The following is an 11,270-nucleotide window of genomic DNA, read 5'->3' on the forward strand; positions in this document are numbered from 1 at the left end:
CAGTTTTCTCCAGTGAGAAGAGAAAGCAAGTCTGTGTTCATTTCCTCAAGCAGCCCGGTCTTGGTGCTCATTTCTTATAAATAATTGTTTAGTTGCGAATTCACATGCCTCTCTCAGGAAAGCCACATTTTTCAAGCATAGGACAATCTACTCCTGTTTTAGTCTGAGGAATTTAATGATTCAGGGATATACTTTGCTAAAACACCCAATTTACATTGCTATGCAGTTTACTTAGTATTTCAGTCTTAAATATTTATATTTGCTACACATAGGCTTCCCTGAGGGCAGTGTTTTGGTGCTCACCTTACATTTGCAGGACTGAAAAGGAAGGGTTCTTTCCAGAATAAAAAGGTAGGCCACAAAGATAAATTATGGTTTCTGGAGCAGAACACCAGGAACAGCAAAAAAACCGCATTATGACAGTTTCCAACTTTAAAACACTGTATCCTCAGTTCCTTCTGGAATAACTCACATTTATCCAATGAGAGCATTGGGGAAAGCCTTCATCAAGGGTGTCTCAGAGGAATCGCTCCCTTTCCTTCCTGTCAGACCCTCAGTCTTGCTTGATGTTTGGTGAGTATTTTTGGCATACACCCTGGTCCATATTTCATACATTTATGGACCCACATATTTACTTGTTATATTCTAGATGTGGAGAATTTTCTGTCTAATTCTGACACAAAGTGCAGAATATATGTCAACTCTGTATACCTCCCTCCTTATTTCGATTCCTCTTAGCTACAGTAAAGATCCATTTAATTGTGAGGCATAAAGAGGTTTATTCCTCTCTAACACATACGCTGCAGTGTTTGATCTAGCTCCTGTTACTGAGTGACTTTTGACAGGAAGAGGATAACTTTCAAATTAAGCATCACCTGAAAAATATCTCCCATGCTACCAAAAAAATCCATCAAGTTACTCTGATTTGTAGCAATTGGAATTAGCTACTTAACCATTTTAAATTAATCTATACCTGGGATACAATCTCTTACTTCATGACATCAGTGAAAACCCTACATGACCACGCTCCTATATTTCTAGTCCTTACTTCTTTTTTGGTTTCCAACTATTTTTTCCAAAATGTATTTGGGTGATGCATAGATGTCTCAAAAACTAATGGTCCAAAATCATGTTCACCATCTTCCCTGACAAATCGGCTTCTTCTGACTCAGTTATATATATATATATTTTTTTTTTTCTGACTTACTTATATTAAAGATAATTTAAACCACTCACTTATCTGCCAAGGGCCCTCACTCATCTGAGACTCCTCCCACTCACTACTCATGTCTACTACTTGTTATCTGCTCCTGATGCCTTTCCCTGTTCTCCATCTCCCTTGTCTCCACCATACTTCCTTAGGACTACTGCAACCCAGTGATGATTTACCACAGAGGGTAAGTGCACGGCTCAGATCCGGTCTACCACATTCTGTCTGGACTTGGTCAAATTTAAAATAAAAAATAAAAATAAATTTAAAAAATGAAGTAAAATCTTCAGTAAGCCTCAGTTTACTAATCTATAAACAAGGGATAATATTAGTATGAGGATTAAATGAGATAATGAGAAAGTGTTTATAACAGGACATGACATGTAGTAAGTATGAGCCTAAATGCTCCATTAAGCCAAAGACCTTGCCTATCTTATCAGCCCCTCCATTCTGGTGCCATCACAACAGAATGTATAATAGCCAATGAATGTTCAGTGTCATGGGATGAATAAGAGCTCATTGTTACAATCTCCTCTCTGCAAGACTTCTATAGTATGGCAAATTATTATGTTTAAAAATGTTCCTTCCCATTGCTCTGTTGTGGTGGAGGTAGGGGGAGGGAGGAGGGAGAGCAAATCTATCTTTCCCTGCTCTGGTATCAGATGTGGCTGTGTGAGTTGCTTTGGTTAATAAAATGGGAATGGGAATGTCCTGTGATGTATCCAAGCAGAGGCTGTAAGGACCTGCCTGCAGTTTTCTTTCTTTTTAGTTACCATTGTGTGTGTGTGTGTGTGTGTGTGTGTGTGTGGCGAGAACACTTAAGATTTATTCCTTTAACAAAAGTTTATAATGCAGTATTATTAGCTGTAGTCAGATCCCCAGAACTTGTTCATCTTATAACTGAAAATTTATAATCTTAACCAACATCTCTTCTATCTCCTAGCTCCTGCCAACAATTGTTCTACTCTCTGTTGCTATGAGTCCCACTTTTTTAGATTTCACATATAAGGGGGGAGGGGTCATACAGTATTTGTCTTTCTCTGGCCTTATTTTACTTGGCATCATGCCCTCCAGGTTTGTCCATGTTGCAAATCACAAGTGGTTTTCTAACTTGTCTCTCCCTTTGTTGAAAGACCTGAATGTTCCAGGTAAAAAGAAGGTACACTATTAGTGGGTCCTAGAGTGAAGCCAAGTGGAATTGAGCTGGAATCGAACTGTATTAGACAGGTAGACAGAATGAGTGACAAAGAAGTACTCCCTATTGTAAGCCCCTAAAATTATAAGATTGTTTGTAATCCTTCTGTATCCTGGCTGAGGATCATTCAGAAACACACACTCATGAATACGTTGTTCTCCATTAGCTACAGAATAAAAGCATAATGTCCTTAGCATGACATACACAGACCTTCAAATTTGGTCCAATGATCAGCTCCTCAATTTACTTCTCCTGCTGGTCTGTACTGAGACATTCTCTGTTTAATCCACACAGAAATTTTTAACATTTGAACATCACTTTGAACACCTGTTTCTACCTCTCTGAGATCCTATTTGTCCTTAGCACCTGACTCAAGGAGAAACAAATATCTTCTGACTCCAGTGAGTTTAAGGTAGGATTGACAGCCAACTATTAAATGGTTTACAGAATCACTGGAAGGACTAAGAGAACCAACTAGCAGAACTTCCAAGGAAGAAGGTCACACCACAGAACCTGCTGACAAGGGAACTGCTGCTTCTACCACAATCACAAAACTGCCTTTCTTGTGTGGAGGCAGCCACTCCAGCTGCCTGCCATGGAACTGCACCACTTCTGTTACAGCTGACACCAGCAAAACTGGGCTTGTTGCTACACTCAGTTCCATACTCAAGCCTCTCATCATCACATGTGGTTAGCAAAGTCCAAGTCATACCCATAATCACCAGCTGCAAGGTCATCTGAGAAATGTTTTTAACCTCCAGGCCTGCAATCCAGAAAGACATCCTAGAAAGAAGTTGGAATAAATGCTGATAGGATCATTCCGCTATGATGGGATTAGTGTTCTTATAAGAAGAGGAAGAGACCAGAGTTCTCTCTCTCTCTCTCTCTTTTTCTCTCTCTTTCTCCCCTCTGAGGATACAATGAGAAGGTGGCCACCTGCAAGTGAGGAGAGCTCTTACCAAGAGCTGAATCAGCTGACACCTTGATCTTGGACTTCACAACCTCCAGAACTGTGAGAAGTAAATGTCTGTTGTTTAAGTGCATCCATCCTGCCCCAACCAAGGTATTTTGTTACAGTAGTTCCAGCTGACTAAGACAGCCCTCAATAAAGAACCTTCATGCATCTTGTTTCCTGAAAATCCCTTGAGATCTGTAGAACATGGATCATTATTCCCATCTCCGAGTTGGGCAAGTCACATGGAGAAGCCAGGACCAAAACTCAGGTTTGCTAGATGCCAGTCCAGCACCCCTCCCAATATGTCTAGGAATCTAAATTTTTCTAAGTGCTCAGCCCTAAGACTTTGAAAGTCTAGGGTGACAACTGCAGATGCTGCTGTTTCGCTGCATAAGGCAGCATTATCAGCCGTGCAGGAGAGCTCCCTGAGGAAAAGCCCGCCATCCGACAGGGTGGGAGAGTCAGCTGCCGGGGAAAATAATTAATCCTCAGTCCTCTGATTCCTATTAGGATAGTGTCTCTCTCATTTGTTATCTTTAAATGAAGTGAAGTGGGTGCTATCAGAAAAGTGGTACTTTCCTCCTTGGCTTGTTGGGAAGTTGGGGGGAAGCAAAAATATTTTCTGCATTTTGATTTTTACTGGAAATTTTCACCGGAAGAGATAAGTCTTTGTGGGTCATTCATATGCTTAGAAAATTCTATTTGCTGTTATACAAATCTAACCAGAAAAGAGAATTATTGATTTTCTTAAGAAATAATGAAAAGCCATTAATGCATTTATGTCTATGTGCATTTAGGGTTTCAGAGTGAGAACGTTATTATAATGTTTTCAATGACATTTCTAGAAAACGAGTCACTCCCAGGCCAAAGAAGAACTAAATTTTAAAATTCAGGAGTCTAAAATATTAATTTCATAGCTGCTAAATCTAGAAATTATTGAATCCTACAATGTTTGAGCCAGAGGAAATATCAGAAATGATCAGTTTAGTGGAATTAAACCAAATTTAAAGCAAAGAAACTCTTTGTTCAAATAAGATTTTATGGAGAACTCCTAACCAGATAAGACAAACACTGTTCTGAATGGTCAAGTCTGATGCATGTGGCTACTTTCTCATAATGCTCCCACCCACCTTACATCTCTAAGGAAACCCAGGCTTCCAAATATCCAGTTCCTAAGGCACAGAGATTGTTCAGCTCAAGGTCTTAGAGATAGTTCCAGTACTGGAACTTGAACCTATGCTTTCTGATTTTTGTTCTTTCCCCCGAAAAACTTCTGGGACAATATATTCTTTGGTGACTTCTGCAGATCACCCTTTGTGCCATTTCCAAGCACTCACACTCACTACTCATTGCAACTTGAGGGTTATCCCTTTTTGCTAGTAGATCTGCTGGGATTCCTCTGTTCATGTGGGTCTTATCTTCTAGGCCCAGCCATTGTGATAGGGACTCAGGATGCATTGAGGATAAGATATTGTTCCTGCCCTTAGAGGGTGGGGTGGAGGGTACAGTGGGTTGTTGAAAGGGGACACCCAGAGACTGCCAGAGGGATGAAAAGATAAAGGCATGGTTGTTATTTTTTTAAATTTAATTAAATTTAATGTATTTATTCATGAGAGACAGAGAGAGAGAGAGAGAGAGAGAGAGAGAGGCAGAGACACAGGCAGAGGGAGAAGCAGGCTCCATGCAGCGATCCTGATGTGGGACTCGATACTGAGACTCCAGGATCATGTCCTGGGCCAAAGGCAGGCACTAAACCACAGCCACCCAGGGATCCCAAGGCATGGTCTTTAGAGCAAATTCTGATTAATCTTGGACAAATCCTGGGACATGCTTTTTGTGCTTGGCTCACTGTCTTTCTTCTAGGGTTTGGATATTTAAAGAAATGGAGCCAGGATAAAACACCCTTTCTCTACCCAAGCACTACTACAAATCCTTCAAGGCAATGAACAGTGGCATTTATTTGCATAAAATTAAGTTAACTGATAGAATTTTCTCAAACTAAAATTTATCTCCCAAAGTATTTCTTAACCTTTGGTGTCTACTACTTCTTGTCTGTCACTGAGAGTTAACAGATGGCAAAATTAATGAACAAATAGTAAAGGAATATTTATGCAAAACCTAGAAGCAACTGATTCTGATCAGGTTAGCAGCTTTGTTTCTTTGCAACCCATGGGATCATGGCTTTATGCTACATCCATCCGCCCAGTATAGGCTGGCCTATGTTTGGTGAGGATCATTGTTAATAATTCATGAGATAAAAAGAATATCAATTTTTAAAAAGATTTTATTTATTTATTCATGAAAGACACAGAGAAAAAGGCAGAGACATGGGCAGAGGGAGAAGCAGGCTCCATGCAGGGAGCCTGATGTGGGACTCCATCCCAGGTATCCAGGATCATGCCCTGGGGCTGAAGATGGCGTTAAACCACTGAGCCAGGACACCTGAGCGGCTCAGCGGTTTAGCGCCTGCCTTTGGCCCAGGGCATGATCCTGGGGTCCTGGAATCGAGTCCCACATCAGGCTCCCTGCATGGAGCCTGCTTCTCCCTCTGCCCGTGTCTCTGCCTCTCTCTCTCTCTCTCTCTGTGTGTCTCTCATGAATAAATAAATAAAATCTTTAAAAAAAAATAGACCACTGAGCCATCTGGGCTGCCCAAAATATCAATTTTTATCCTTATATATGCTTAGGCTATCTCTGCATCATTCATTGCCCAGAAGCTGGTAATAGTGGTAGTGTCCAAAAAGATAAAAGTGTTGGAATAAGAGGTGGGAGGGACACTTCATTGCATATACTTGTTTATATGTTGAAATTTTTACCATGTGTGTCTTTTCAGTTTTCGAAGAGATTAAAATTGAAATACATGTGCTTTAAATATATTGATGCTGGGATCTCACTTCATAGATTCTGAGTATGATCTGGGTATTGGAGTTTTTAAAAGCTCCTCAGGTAATTAGAACATGCAGCCAAGATCAAGAACCTCTGCTCTCAGCTATTATCAGAAACTCATTTACTATCAAATACTGATAATTGTAAATTATTTAAGGCAGGCTTTCCTAGCTTTTTTGAGCAAGGAAAGATTCCTTGAATGTCAAAAACTTTAACAGCCTCTCACACCACAGTTGCCATATTTTTGGTGTGTGTTGATTGCAAAAAGATCAAATTTCCAAAGTTACTAACAATTTCAATAAAATCAACATATATTTGAAAAATAGTGGTACGTACATAAATATAGGTGAGAAACAATGTCAGTGCCATTTACAGGTAATTCTACATTTTTACAGGTAATTCTACATTTCTACATTCTCTTAGATGAGACGACTCGCGTATCTATAGGTATAAAGACTCCTTGCAAAATTCCTGGTTCTTTAGAATTCCACAGTCTACAAAGTAGGAATCACTAAATTAGGAACTGCTTTTGCTGGACAAGACTGTAGGGAGACATTTTTACCTCTTGGGTAGTAAACAGCAAACAGCCGGTGTTTCCATAGTGTTTACTTGAGATCTGCTTGTATTTTGTTATTGCTTTATTTAGATTTTTGCTCTTGTTCCCATATTCTCTAGCATATAAGCTCTGCCTTGCAATCCTACTTACAAGCTCTGCCTAAATATGTACCAGTCTTTACTCTCTTGGAAGTTTGCTGGGGCCTTTTGCCTTGCTTGGAGAGACAGCAGAGCACAAATCCTCCTACGCCTCCTCCACAAGGATGATGCCCCTGCTCAACCTCACTTTTCATGAAAACCCCTCTTTATACACTTCATTAACACTGTGAGGTGACTAGCACTTTACCTATTTGAAGCCAGTCTGACTTTTCTCTTTGAAGGTCTCCTGGTTTCCTTGTATTAGATGTCAACAGAAAGGCACTGTGAGGATTTTTCAGGGCTATTGGCTGTGTTAAGGAGCCCAGGAAACCTTTGGACCTCCTCTGTAAAATGACAGTATGAATATGAGAGCTTCATCAGAAGCTCATTAAAAGTAGAAAAATTGCCAATCCTGAATGCTCCATGCTATGTTACCCCCAATTTTGCTGTTATGAATTACATTTACTCTTTTTCACTTCCAATCAACCATCAAGTTTCATTCAACCAAAATTAACATATGCTAATTTAAGAACTATTCGATATATTGGATTTTCTTGGATATATTACCACACCATGGTACTTGGCACAATTTTTACTAAGCTTTACACATTTTCTTGTCAGTTCTGAAAACTATGGATTTTTGTCCCCTCCCTTGTGTATATCTGACTACCTTAAAGTTAAAAGCCATTAAAGAAACAGAAAAACATTTCACCCCTTGAATGTGGAATATATACATAGTTCAACTTGTACTCACTTTGCAACCAAGCAAGATTCCAGCCATCAATCAACCTGTAGTAACTTTTATTTAATTGTATTTTAAAGGCATATGAGGTTACAGTAGTAGCTGAAAAAAACACCTAAGAAGCCACATCAAAGTTAACTAATAGTGCCAAAAGGTTCACCAGAATTTGCTTCTAAGTCCCTAAGTAGGATGCCTTGTTCTTTTATAGATTTTCCTCTTTGGCTGTTTCTCAGCCATCTGTGTGAAATTGTTTTATAATGAAGTTTTTCTTTCTTTCTTTCTTTCTTTCTTTCTTTCTTTCTTTCTTTCTTTCATTTATTTATTTTTGCATAATCATAAAAGTAATACATGTTTATTATGGAGCATTTTGAAGAAAAATATGCATTTAAAAAAAATCCTTAAAGTTCCCATTATAGCTTACTCTTCCGAGATAAGCATTAATATTTGGTTGCATTTCCTTTTTTCCTTTTTCTTTGTAAATGTGTATATGTGTTTACATATACATACACACAAACGTATCAACAAAATAGGACCAAAAAGTATTCATATACATTTTTGTGTTCTGCTTTTTTCTCTTAAAATCTGTTATTAGCATTTGTTTCCCCATTCCCCATGTCCTTTGTTCTCTGTTCTCACATTTATTCCCCCAATTCCCAATCTCATTTCCTACCAGCCCCCCTACTCATAATTTTCTCAGTCCTCACCTTGCTGCCCCCCCAATTGATCCTCAATGCTGCAGCCAAAGGCATTTTTCTCCAGTATGATACTAATCACTTTACTCCCCTATTTTAAAACATTTGACACGTTGCCTCTTAGCTCACATGGTAAATCCAAGTTCCCTTTAGTGTCCTACATGACCTTCACCTCTCTACTCAAGCTTCTCTTTCAGTCATAGCCAGTTGCTTTCTCCCTCTATATATTCTCTGCTATTGCAGCGTTTCTAAAAGTGTGACCCACAGGCCACCTGCTTTAGTGTTCCAGAGGAACACTAAATGTGGAGTCTAAGGTTATACACCAGGTGCCCTGAATCAGAAGTTCTCGATGTCCCTTATTTTCAATAAGGTCTCTAAGTGATTTTTGAATACCCTACAACATGGAAACTTCTTTGCTAAGACCTAAAAAAAAAAAAAATTAAAATTGATTGTTCAAAGGAATTTCTCATCCATTCCATATCTCATTTGATCCTCATTGCATTGCTCTGAGGTCGGTTTTATCACTATTCTATTCATTCCACAGAAGAGAAAGCATACAGATGAATCACAGACATTAAGAGATTTGTCCAATCTACACAACCAGTAAGATCTGGAGATAATATAACTTTCAAGAATGCTATCTCTAAAACCAAATCTTATGAGGTTTCCACTGTACATTACCAGCTTCCCACTTTGACCTGTAAAGAGAGAAACTTATTTCTATGTGCCTTTAGTAAAGGCATTCATCCTTCAAGACTGTGGTAGACATTGCAGGTGCTATCACCATAGCCCTGAACACTCAGGTGCACTGAACACTCCAGTGCACACAGTTGGGTTGGCCTTCTCCTGCGAGTACCTAATATTCTTTGGTTAACATCTTTGTCTTGACCTGAGCAAGAGACAGACTTGAAATGCTAGGGAGTCCGAGCCCCCGGGGGCCAATGGCAGATGGGAGCTAGAGATAAATACTCTAGGCTTGTCACCTCAGGTGGGGTGAGGGGAATTTGAGATGTGATCTACAGAGAGCCCCAGAGGTGTTTAAGTGGCACACCACCTCACAAAGCTTCCTTTTTTCCCCCTCCCTTCCTTCTCCTGTCTCACATTCTCATTCAGCCCTGGTACTTTCTGGGGATCACCTGCCAAGTAAACTACTTAAACTCACATCTTGTCTCAAGGTCTGCTTCAGGAACCCAACTTAAAACAGAGACCCAGCTTACATACGGCTTTTGAATTTCAAGTGACAGAAACACAAATCACACAGTGATAACAACAACAGAAACTAATGCACATAGCTGAAAAGTCCAGGTAGAGAGCTTGCTTCTGATACAGTCAGCTGCACACATGCAAAGGATGTTACCCTTTCTGTGGTTCTCTTTCTGGCTCGTCACCTTCTCCCTGCCGTCACTTCTCTCTGTTTTGTTTTTCTTCATATGGTTTTATTCTCACAAAGTAATGCTGTGCTGAATCAAGCTAGAACCATTTATCCATATTTTCATATTTTTTAATGTCTAAAATCTTTTTTTGAGAATTAGATTTTTATTTTTTGTTTATTTAGTTTTCATTTCATAATTATAAATTTAACTCTGCAATCCAGCTAGACTTGGAAGGGAGTAAGGAAAATATGGAACCCATGGAACTGTCAGAGCACAAAGATTATAGGATATTTTGAGCAGATGGGAGTGAAAGGGTGCTATAGAAGGAATGGTCTGGTAGTTAAGATAAAACACAAGTCAAATTTATTAGATTTGTCCACAGTCAGCAATGGTGATCTTCTTGCTACTCTTGCCATTGCTGGACCCAAAGCACTCTATGGCTTCCATAATATTCATGCCATCTTTCACCTTGCCAAAGACCACATGTTTGCCACCCCACCACTCAATCTTGGCAACGCAGATGAAAAACTGGGAACTCTGTGATGGGTTTGGCATTTGCTATGGACAAGATGAAAGGACCTGTGTGCTTCAGGATGAAATTCCCATCATCAAATTTCTCCCCATAGACGAAATTACCACCAGCACCATTATGGTGTATGACATCATCATCCTGGCACATAAATTCTGGAATAATCCTGGGAAAGTAGCAACCTTTGAAACCAAATCCTTTCTTCCCAGTGCTCAGAGAACAAGAGTTTTCTGGTGTCTTTGGAATTTTGTCTGCAACCAGCTGGAACGAGATACTGCTCAAGGACTCACTCTATGGAGATATCAAAGAATATGGTGGGGTCGACCATGGCTGAGAGTCACAAGCAGCTCTGGGACAATGATGTCTACAAGGCCAAGGATTAAATTTTTAAATATTATTGTGAGCTTGCTTCCATTAAAGTTAAATTATAACAAATTATTTTTAGAGTAAATAAAATATTTATACTTAAAATAATATTGTGAGTTTTAATACACATGCTTTTCAGTTTTTTCAATATTTTTTTGACTACTTTAATATTCTGGGAAAAAAACTAGCCATTAAAAAAATATAAAAGCATACATATAGGGGACACATTCTTCCTTTTACCTCAAGCTCCAATAGGGCTCAATGTGACATTGTCTTCATTTAAAATTTTGATGTTTTACTTGTTTGGAGGTTCTTCAAAAACTTAAAAATAGAACTATGATCCAGTTAATTGCACACTGGATTTTTTTCAAAAAAACACAAAAATACCATTTAAAGGGATACATGTACCCTTAGGTTTATTGCAGCATTATTACAACAGTCAAATTATGGAAGCGGCCCAAGTATCCATCGATAGATGAATGGATAAAGAAGATGTCTAAAAAAGAATGAAATCTTGCCATTTGCAACAACATGGATTAAGACAGTATAATGCTAAGTGAAATAAATCAGTCAGAGAAAGACAAATACCATATGACTTCACTCATATATGGAATTTAAGAAACAAAACA

At 39.0% G+C, this 11,270-nt stretch overlaps 1 pseudogene; it reads right to left on the reverse strand.

Moving 5' to 3' along the window:
• Window positions 1–10,112: 10,112 nt before the first annotated feature.
• LOC112909580 (peptidyl-prolyl cis-trans isomerase A pseudogene) lies at window positions 10,113–10,603 on the reverse strand (annotated as a pseudogene).
• Between the last annotated feature and the right edge of the window lie 667 nt (window positions 10,604–11,270).

This window comes from Vulpes vulpes, chromosome 5 (assembly GCF_048418805.1).
Source record: "Vulpes vulpes isolate BD-2025 chromosome 5, VulVul3, whole genome shotgun sequence".
Lineage (NCBI taxonomy): Eukaryota > Metazoa > Chordata > Mammalia > Carnivora > Canidae > Vulpes > Vulpes vulpes.